General features: G+C 38.8%; 1 pseudogene; it reads right to left on the bottom strand.

The window, feature by feature from the left end:
• Positions 1-2,915: 2,915 nt before the first annotated feature.
• Positions 2,916-4,791, bottom strand: LOC119258226 (26S proteasome non-ATPase regulatory subunit 11-like; annotated as a pseudogene).
• Positions 4,792-9,587: the final 4,796 nt, after the last annotated feature.

Below are 9,587 nucleotides of genomic sequence, written 5' to 3'. Positions count from 1 at the left end.
ATATTCCCTCCTATCTTCACCTGAGGCTCTACCCTGTGCTGTCATTTGTCTCCTTTCCTCTGTACTGGGCTCTCGATTCCTTCTCTGTCCGTATTCCCTATCATCATCTGAGCTTCTACTCTGTGCTAACATTTGTCTTCTTTCCTCTCTCCTTGGTTCCTGGTTCTGTGTACTCCTTCTATATTCCCTCCTGTAACCCCTACGTGAATCATCATATCTTGGTGTTCTCAGTCTTCTATCCTGCCTTCTATAATTATTGCGTCTGCCGCTTCCCTGTAACCTGGGACAACTGTACTTCCAATGTTCCTCTTCCCTACAGAAAGCACACTGATCTCTTCCTAGGGGTTCACGTCTCTGTCCATTACTGTTTCCCTGAAACCCTGTTCTGTGTTCTCTTTGTAAGAAAACAGTCCCAGGTTTCGGTCTCCTGTCCTCTCTATTATTATAAACCCTAAATGCCAAGTCCACTACCTGGGATGGACTCATCTCAGTGACGCCGTCCACCTTAGCTAACTTTTTCTTTATGTCTGGGGCACTATGGGTAATGAAAGCCATAGTGATCAGACGAGCATTTTCTGGGGCATCTGGGTTTATATCCGTGTGGTTAGTGTACGTTTGACTAATCCTCTCAAGGAACTCTGACAGGACCTCATTAGCTACTTGTTCGAGTTGCAATATTTTGTTAAAGTTTTTTGTTTGGGGATTCCCTGCTGCAGTCCTACCAATAAACATTTTTTATACAGCTCCAACATTGCCGTTCCTCTATTGTTAGGGTCCCATCCAGGATCTTTCTCTGGGACAACAACCTCTGGCTCTGGGGACTGCCTATCCTGTTGGTGGAGATGGTCAGCCTCCTCCCTGGCTTTCCTGGATACCATCCTCTGCTCATCCAGAGTTAATAAAGTATGGCGCATGGACTGTATATCTGCCCAGTTAGGGCGGTGGGAGACGAAGATAGAGGCAAACAAGTTCGCCATCCTCTGAGGAGCCTGCCGGTACGAGGGAACAGAGCTCCTCCAATTTAGGAGGTCCGCGGTACTGAAAGGATGGTGCGACCAAAAGTACCCAGCAGGTCTCCCATGTTCATTTAAGGCACCCACTGGCATCTGGTGAAGGGGAAACTGTCCTGCCTCAGGGTGATCCTTCCTGCCAAAATGGGTGCTGAGTCTAATGTGGGGAGGAGACGCCATTTTAGTTTCCTCCCCAGGGGGCAGTGGAGGCTGTGTAGCCTCAGGGGTCTGCACGGGAGAGGCCTTGTCAAGTGGAAGAGGATTTTGTCCTGATGTATTTAAAGTATTTAAAATATGATGCTCCTCCTCTTCTAACTCTGCCCTCTGGCAGTCCTCATGGAAAGGGGAAGGTTTATCCTTTCTCTGTGCCATAAGCGGAGCCTCTGCCATATCCAATTTATGGAGGGCGACCTCTATCCGGTCCTGCATACTTTTAAAAGCTTGATCTTGTATGCTTTTATAAACTGACTCAAAGAGGTTACGGTTCTCATCCCTCATGCACTTAATAGTTAAATCAAAGGCCTGATTTTGTTGTTGTATGGCCACGTTAAAAGCCTGGATTTGTTGTTGCATGGCTAAGTTAAGAGCCTGAATGTGTTGTTGCACATTCTCAGTATGTGAAGTAGAACATCTACCTCTCACAGAAACAAGAATGTAGCACATGGCGCTTACACATATTACCAAAAAAACACCCAGAAGCACAGACTGTAAAGAGATGGCTTGTAAACCACCCATGTATGTACACAATAGTAAAATCACGTGCCATACACCCGGCTTCATCAAATTATTTATATTAATGAAACTGGTGGTGATATTTAATGGAAGAAGGCTACTCAAATTGAAGGCCGGAAGGAAACTGAAAGAACTCAGGCTAGGGATGAAACTGTATAGGCTCTTGGTTGAGGCCATATTTGAGTCAAAAACACACCCACAAGGGCTGTACACACAGGGAAAAAGCAGACTTTTCAGGACTTGAGACAAATATTATACTGCGAGTCCTGCAGAACTAGTGCGCTTATGGTGACCAACACCAGGAATGTTACTTTGGGCTGGTCAACCACGGGTGTAACTTGGAAACCACGCTGGGCACCAAACTGTTATAGAGCAACCCTGATACAAAACGGGGTGCCTGACTGTGGGTCCTCACCCGCGGGCTTAAAAGGACTTATCAATGCTCTACTGCAGGCACACGCGAAAGGTTAATAAAGGTTTATTTACAAGGGAAGGGGAAATGAGGAAATGTACAGCTCAGGGAGAAAAGTGGGAGACAAAGTTTTAAATGAGTCCTACCCGATCCGTTGATCAGGAATCCCAAAATGGCACTCTGAGAGCTGGCTGCAAGCCAGGAGTTGTGTAGCCAGGAGGCGAGCGATAGCCAGCCCCCCAAGGCCCACGTGTTTGGTTTTTATATCCAACCTGGCTGCCCAACTCCACCCTCAGGTCCCAGCCACCTTCCCTTTGGTGGTGATGGGATTTGTCTTTTCCAATGTCCTGATGGCTTTAGTCTGGAGTGGGGGTGGAGTCCACAAAGCCTGTATGGGATTAGCGCAGGACATCCTTTCCCCCTAACAATTGCACAACCCCTGGTTTTGCAGCCTCTCCCAAGAGGAATAGAGCACAGCTTTAGGTAGTGGAAGACTTTTTCCTTTAACTTGGAATAATCTTTTTTTTGTTTGTTTTTCTTTAAGCAGTGTCTCCACTCCCAAACCAGTAAGGATTACATGACAACTGGTGCACTTATCAGTTTCAATGCAGACATTAAATGAGGATTTAAAAATTTTCCGACTGAATGCAGAACAAAGAGAAGATAGAAAGTCCTAGTATTTTCCCACCACACCTAACTCTCTTCAGTACAGCAGCAGATCCAACTCTTCAGTGATGACAGGAGCTCAATCTGGGGAGCTGCTAGGCCACCAGGAGGCTTTTGGTCTTGAGAGGCAAAAGATAGTATTTCCCTGGCTTGTGTCCATAGTCAGCATTCACCCATGTCAGTTTCTTGGCTGTGTTATAGAAGGGAATCACTATTCATGTTCTGGATTCTTTCCAGAGCAGCTTTATAAGTGTTATCTACTGGGATTGCATGGAAAATAATCAGGACACCCTCTTGTTGGTCCAAAATCCCATGACACTCCTTCTCAAGAATCACCTAGGATAATTTTCTTTCCACTTTGGCCATGGGGACTGTGATGAGGCTAGATATGTGTTTGATCTGTATGCAGGGAAAAAGGCTTAATGTTTTGGATTTGTTAGGGAGAAAAGGATGTCCTAAAGCTAATTCCATACAGGCTTTGTGGACTCCACCCCCACCCCAGGCCAAAGCCAAAGACACTGGGAACTCCAAATCCCATCACCACCAAAGGGAAGGTGGCTGAGATCTGAGGGTGGGGTTAAGCAGCCAGGTTGGTATAAAGCCAGACATGTGGGCTTTGGAGGGGTTCCCCCATTTTGGCTCTCCGCCAGCTCGCAGCGTCTGGCCAGCTCTGAGAGTGCCTTTGGGTTTCCAGGTCAGCGGATCGGGTAGGACGCATTAAAGACTTTATTTCCCTATTTTCTCCCTGAGTTGTACATTTTCATTATTTCCTTTTCCCTTGTAAATAAACCTTTTATTAACCTTTTGTGTGTGCCTGTAATGGAGTATTAATAAGTCCCTTTTAAGCGCGCGGGTGAGGACCCACAGCCAGGCAACCCGTTCGATATCGGGGCTGCCCTGTAACAGATTAAATTCTGTTCTAGCAAATTATCATATAAATTGGCCAACTGTGTGCTGATGATTGTGTCATCCCAGAGCTCTGCCCAATAATCTGTCAGGACTTTTTCAAAATCTGCCAGTTATCTGTTCTTGGAGACTGAGCCAACCTAATGTTTCTATCTGCCTCCTTGCATACCAAAGTGTAAGCTTCACTTCACCAAAATCTGGCTATCTTCTGGGGTGTTGAACATAATTCTGCAAAACATCATGTACTTCAGAGATGTGATGACCTTGGGCTATTAATGGAGTTATAATCCTTAAATGCCTCATAGAAATATGAATATGCAGTTTTCTAATCCTCCTTTGCTCTGTCAATGATATCTGACTGTATAGTCAAAGTGGCCTGTAATTTAGGGGGAGCAGTAGGTGGCATTTGCTGTGGTGTAAGCAGAGGTTAAGGCAGTTCGGGCTTCCATCAAGTTGCTCAGGTGTGGTATGACAAGCTATCTAAAATCTCTGCTTTCACTGAAAGAGCTTTGTCATTCTTGTTTTTCAAAACCCACATCAGATAAGAACCCAAATGTTATTTCTTTCTATTAAAGTAGAAAGGCACCAGTTCTGCCTCCAAAGATTGGAATAAGAAAGATCTCTTTTGTGATTTGGCCTATGTGATGTACTCTTAAACACAACTTGACCTCTTTCTCTGTAACTTCTTCCATATCAAAAAACATCAAACAGAGATCATACTAAGTGAACTACTTACTGATGAAATTTAAAGTTTGTAGATATTTCAAGAGTCCTCCAAGCTCTGGATACAAAGTCCTTAGTCATTTTAAGTCATAAGGATCTTAAAGTCACTTTCTACCTTAACTACATCAGAGCTGCTCACAAAAGACTGGTACTACAATTATGCCTGCAGCTTGCCCAGTCTTTGTCAGGAGAGACCCCAATTCCAAGTTTCTCTACTTCCTCATGGTTCTCATGAATATCAAGCTTTATGAAAGAGTGGAAGATATCGATGGAGGTCTCCCAAGGGGTGCTGAATAGAAATTAGACTCTCTGGAACTCCATCACCATTACTGCCACAACCATCTTACTACTTTCAAACTGTCTATGTTTATTCCAACACCATACTATTTTGATTACTATAGCTTTGTATTTTCCTGTCAATTCTTCTGTGAACCTTGAACTGCTATAAAAAACAAAGTCTGTTTAGTATATGTACAAACACACATATACATGCACACTAATATGTAAAAGATGGCAATAACAGAATGAAAGGTCTTAAATAGAATTGTTGGTAATAATCTTAAAATGTTCTTGATGTAATATGTTAAATATAGTGTGTTGAATATATATAATTCTTAATCACTAAAACCCCAGAACAATGGTATATTTAAAAATCAAAAAGAATAGATGAAATGAAGAATTAAATTGGTTTCCAGTATTCAATTAAGTAAAGAAAAAAAAAAAGACCAAAAAAAGATAGGAAAAACTAGGAAGCTATTGGTAAGATAAGTAAACTTAGCAAAGACCTGTTACTTTCAGTAAAATTAAATCTTATTGGACTAGATTTTTTAAAAGTTACATATTGTTTACAAATACATACAAACATTTTTAAATATAAGGAATATATATTTATTTTACTCTTTTAAAGTAAAATAGTATTTAAAAATAATCCACGCGAAAGCTAATTTTAATGCAAATCTGACTAAGGAAATATATGAAAAAATAGGCAATGACAAGAAGTATTGCAACAGGTAAAGAATGATATTCTTTAGGTCAATAGGTCAATTTATCAAGAAAGCAACATCGTAAATGAGTATCTTCAGAATACAGTAATCCAAAATTGCTAGTATATTGTTAAATATATTCAAGAACAAGCAAACAAAAGAATTGGCAAAAATATAAAATATTGGTACCTATTATCCACCTTGATTTATTGTTTATATAATAATATAATTCACAAATGAATAATCCACATTCTATTGTAGTTTTCAAGGAGTATTTACTAAATATAAAGGAAAATCTAATTGATAATCTTGTTTTAGTAAAATGCAATGGCTTAATTATTTGAAGTATGATATATGACAACAGCAGAATTAAATTGGATAAGAAAAATATAATTGAAACACCTCAAATACATAGAATTTAAATAACACATGAGGAAAAGTCATAATGAAAATTGGAAAATAGAGCCTCCCTGGTGGCACAGGGGGTTGAGCACAGTGCTGTGAAGCTGTCCACAGCCTCTGCATGCAGATCACTACTGGCCAGCAGGTGAGATACCCACATGGCGCAGCAGACCTCTTCTGTCTTCCCCCTGCACCCCTCAGCAGTGTATTTCAGACAGTCTGCCTGTTCTGCTTCTCACTCTGTCTCTGGTGAATCCTCTCACCCTTCTGCACATCTTGCCTGTACCTCAGTTCTTATATAAATAAATCAATCTTTAAAAAAAAAAAGAAAATTAGAAAATATTTTGAACATATTAGGCAAATGAAAGATGTGAAAATAAATATAATACATGTAAATTTGAAGCAGTATATAGATGGGAATTTATAGTTTTAAATGCATATACTAAAAAATTTTTTAGATAAATAATATAAAATTCTATTCTTAGAGGCAAGAAAAATAACAAGTTACACTTATACTGTAGAAAAAATAAATGAACACAAAAGCAAAATAAAGAAACAAAATGCAAATATATATAGAAAAAATCAAAGCCCAAAACTATTTATTTAAAAAGTTAATAGAAATAATGAACTCCAAGGATGACTTATCATGAAAAAAAGAGAAAAATCATAAAATTATCAATATTGAGATTGAAAAAAGGATATATCTACAAGTTCAAAAGTCTAAAAAAGGAGGGAAGAATATTATGAACAACTTTGGCCAGTGTTACTCAGAAGAATTGGACAAATTTCATCAGAAAAACAACTTTCTTTTGTTTATTTAAAGATTTATTTATGCATAGAAGAACTTTTCTGTAGGCCAGAGGTGCAGGGGGTTTAGAGGATTCACCAGAGACAGCCTGGGGAACAGAACAGGCAGAGCTACTGAAATACACTGATGAGGGGAGCAGCAGGCAAGACAGGAGAGGTCTGCTGTGCCATGTGGGTAACTCCCTGGCCTCTGATCAAACTAATGGTGCAGTGGCTACTGATAGCTTGATAGTGCTGAGACTTAACCCCTTGCACCACCAGGAAGCCACCCAGGAACACAACTTTCTTAAAATAACAAGGAAAGGGTGAATACATAATTTTAAATCAATTAGTCATAGAAAAATACTTATGTAAGTTTTGTAACTAATTCGTAAGTAAAAAGAAAACCTATAAAAAACTGAAAAATTCTAAATTCTAAGAAACATTGCAGGAATATTTACAGCAGGAAGAGATAATATTTCTCATTTTCTTTTATAAGACTACTATATATCTGATATGATATATAGATTGTAATTTCATTACAATCTAAAAAAGTTACAGACAAATATTCCTAAACAACATGCTGGCAAATAACTCCAGCAAAAGTTGTAAAATATAATATATCATAACTAAATATATTTCGTTTTAGGAATACCAGTTTGTTGGAAATACAATCATTTCAATTCACAACATTTAATGGAAAATGGAGAAAATTATATGATCAACTTAAATTATACAGAAAAAAGCTTTTGACAAAAATCAGTGCTGGAGTCCAGCTCCAACCGGGGTAGGGTCCCCACAGGACAAGAGGGCGTCAGCAAAGTGGAGGGATGAAGGGAGAGGGGAGATGAGGTAGATGAGGTAGTGAGGAGACACTGACACTTGATCAGGGTGCAGACATCTCCCGCTGAGGGTCTCAGCGGGTCTTTATTTATACATCAGAAATTTTTTATTTGATCATTACATCATGCAATCATGTGATTTTACTTTTACATTGTCATTGTTTCAGAACTTATGCTTGATCATCAATCAGTGCACAGCCCTTTCTTAATTTTCCCAGTCTATGATTAACTTGGTTGCTTGGTTACATTAACTTGGTTACATAATTTCCCTAGGTGATGTATGTTATTCAGAAAATAAAAACAGGTGCTATACACAGTGTGATTTATGGTCAAGCTAAAAGATGAAGCAGGCATTGTAAGATCGAGGGCGGCTTCCTATTTTCTATATAGAACCAAGGTGTCCCGGTACCTTGGGAACAGTATGTGGTGTGTTTCTCTCTGATCATTTTGCCTCCAGGGGCTCCTCAGGGACTTCTCTTGTGGGTAATTTTACCAGGCTCAAGCATGGCTTGTTAAAGAACTCAATGTTACTCATGGTAACTGAATTAAAAATTGGAGGACGTGGAGAATTATCGGGAATCATTTCATCATTAATCATGTTAGAAAGTACTTTTCTCAAACTACTGAAGTGTGCATACCGAAACTGGCATTGGTGCCAGCACTCATTGTGTTATTCTAAAGCTTAGAGAAAATTCCCATGGTTTCAATAACTGCCACAAACAAATGAAAGGAAGTAGCAGGAGCCAGCTATGAAGTTTTCTGACTTTTCAGAAATTTCCCCCATGCCCAGACCTTGTCAGACAGCATGAGTAGCATGACCCACGCCAATTCAGCATATATGAACAGATGTATCTCAAGAAAATCCCAATAAATTGGGAAAAAAGTAAATTTCTGAATATGAATGGTTATATGCAAAAATCCATCAACTAGGAGTCCCAGTATGGAAAGATATTTGCACACATTATATCTAACAAAGGAATCATATCTACAATAGGCAAAAGGATTCTGCATATACTAGAAAGAAACAAAGTCACTCAACCAGAAAATGTACCAAAATTTTCAAAGATATTACCAAAGAAGTTATATATAAATGACCAGTAAAAAATGTATTTGTTAAACTTCATTAACACAGAAATGCAAATGAAAACCAAAATGTGGCACCTCTACATGTCCACCAAAATGACTAAGTTGAAATAAATGTTTAAAAAAATTACATTAATATAAAGTGGACTATTTATATACTTCTGGTGAGAACACAAATTCATACAACAATCTTGGAAAATTCTTTGGAAGTTTTGGAAGTGTCTTTTGGAATTGTCTAATAAAGAATACTCTGTGACCCAGCAATTTCATTATAGAAATATACCCAATAAAAACCACTATGTATGTTCATCAAATAGCATGTACAAGAAATAAAATAACCAAATATTTTCTTAATAGTTGCAACTGTAAATAAATCAAATGCTGATCAACAGAAAAACAGACGGTATTATATTTTCTAATGTGTAATAGTAACCAAGGAGGAAAATTATTGCTACTGACAATATGGGTGGATATTATGATTATCATATTAAAACAACTCAAACATAAAAGGGTACACAGTGATTGATTTCATTCACATAAATCTCAAACACAATGAAAACTGACTAATGGTGTTAAAGGGGATTCACTGTCAGTATAATCTGGGGGAGTTTTGTGACTCCTGTTTCTCCATTTGGCATTAAGAGTTAATTATCCTACTTTGTTCATATATATAATATCTATAGTCATGGCTGTACACATGTACACATGTATGAGCTATATATCATGTATATACACATGTATATGATATAGACTATTAAATTATGCAAGTGTACTGATATATATAAATTAAAACACAATTAAAAGTTCAATTATCCATTAAAGTTCACTTCAGAAAAGTACACGTTTGTTCCCTTGATGTTCTTTCAGGTTTGCCTGTGGAGATATTTTTGCTTCTTTTTAGCCTCAAAGCAGCCCTCAAAACAAACAAAACCTCCTTCAGTTTTAGGGACCAAGAAAGTTCACAGTGCACAGCGCACTGAACCCACCCCGCTGACCCAGCTCTGCTCTCAGTTCGCGGGGTGGGTGGTCCCAAGGCGTCTCC

Source organism: Talpa occidentalis, unplaced genomic scaffold, assembly GCF_014898055.3.
Source record: "Talpa occidentalis isolate TD23 unplaced genomic scaffold, MPIMG_talOcc4v2.1 talOcc4.4, whole genome shotgun sequence".
NCBI lineage: Eukaryota > Metazoa > Chordata > Mammalia > Eulipotyphla > Talpidae > Talpa > Talpa occidentalis.
The sequence above is the reverse complement of the archived record's forward strand: the minus strand, read 5'-3'. Positions and strand labels throughout refer to the sequence as shown.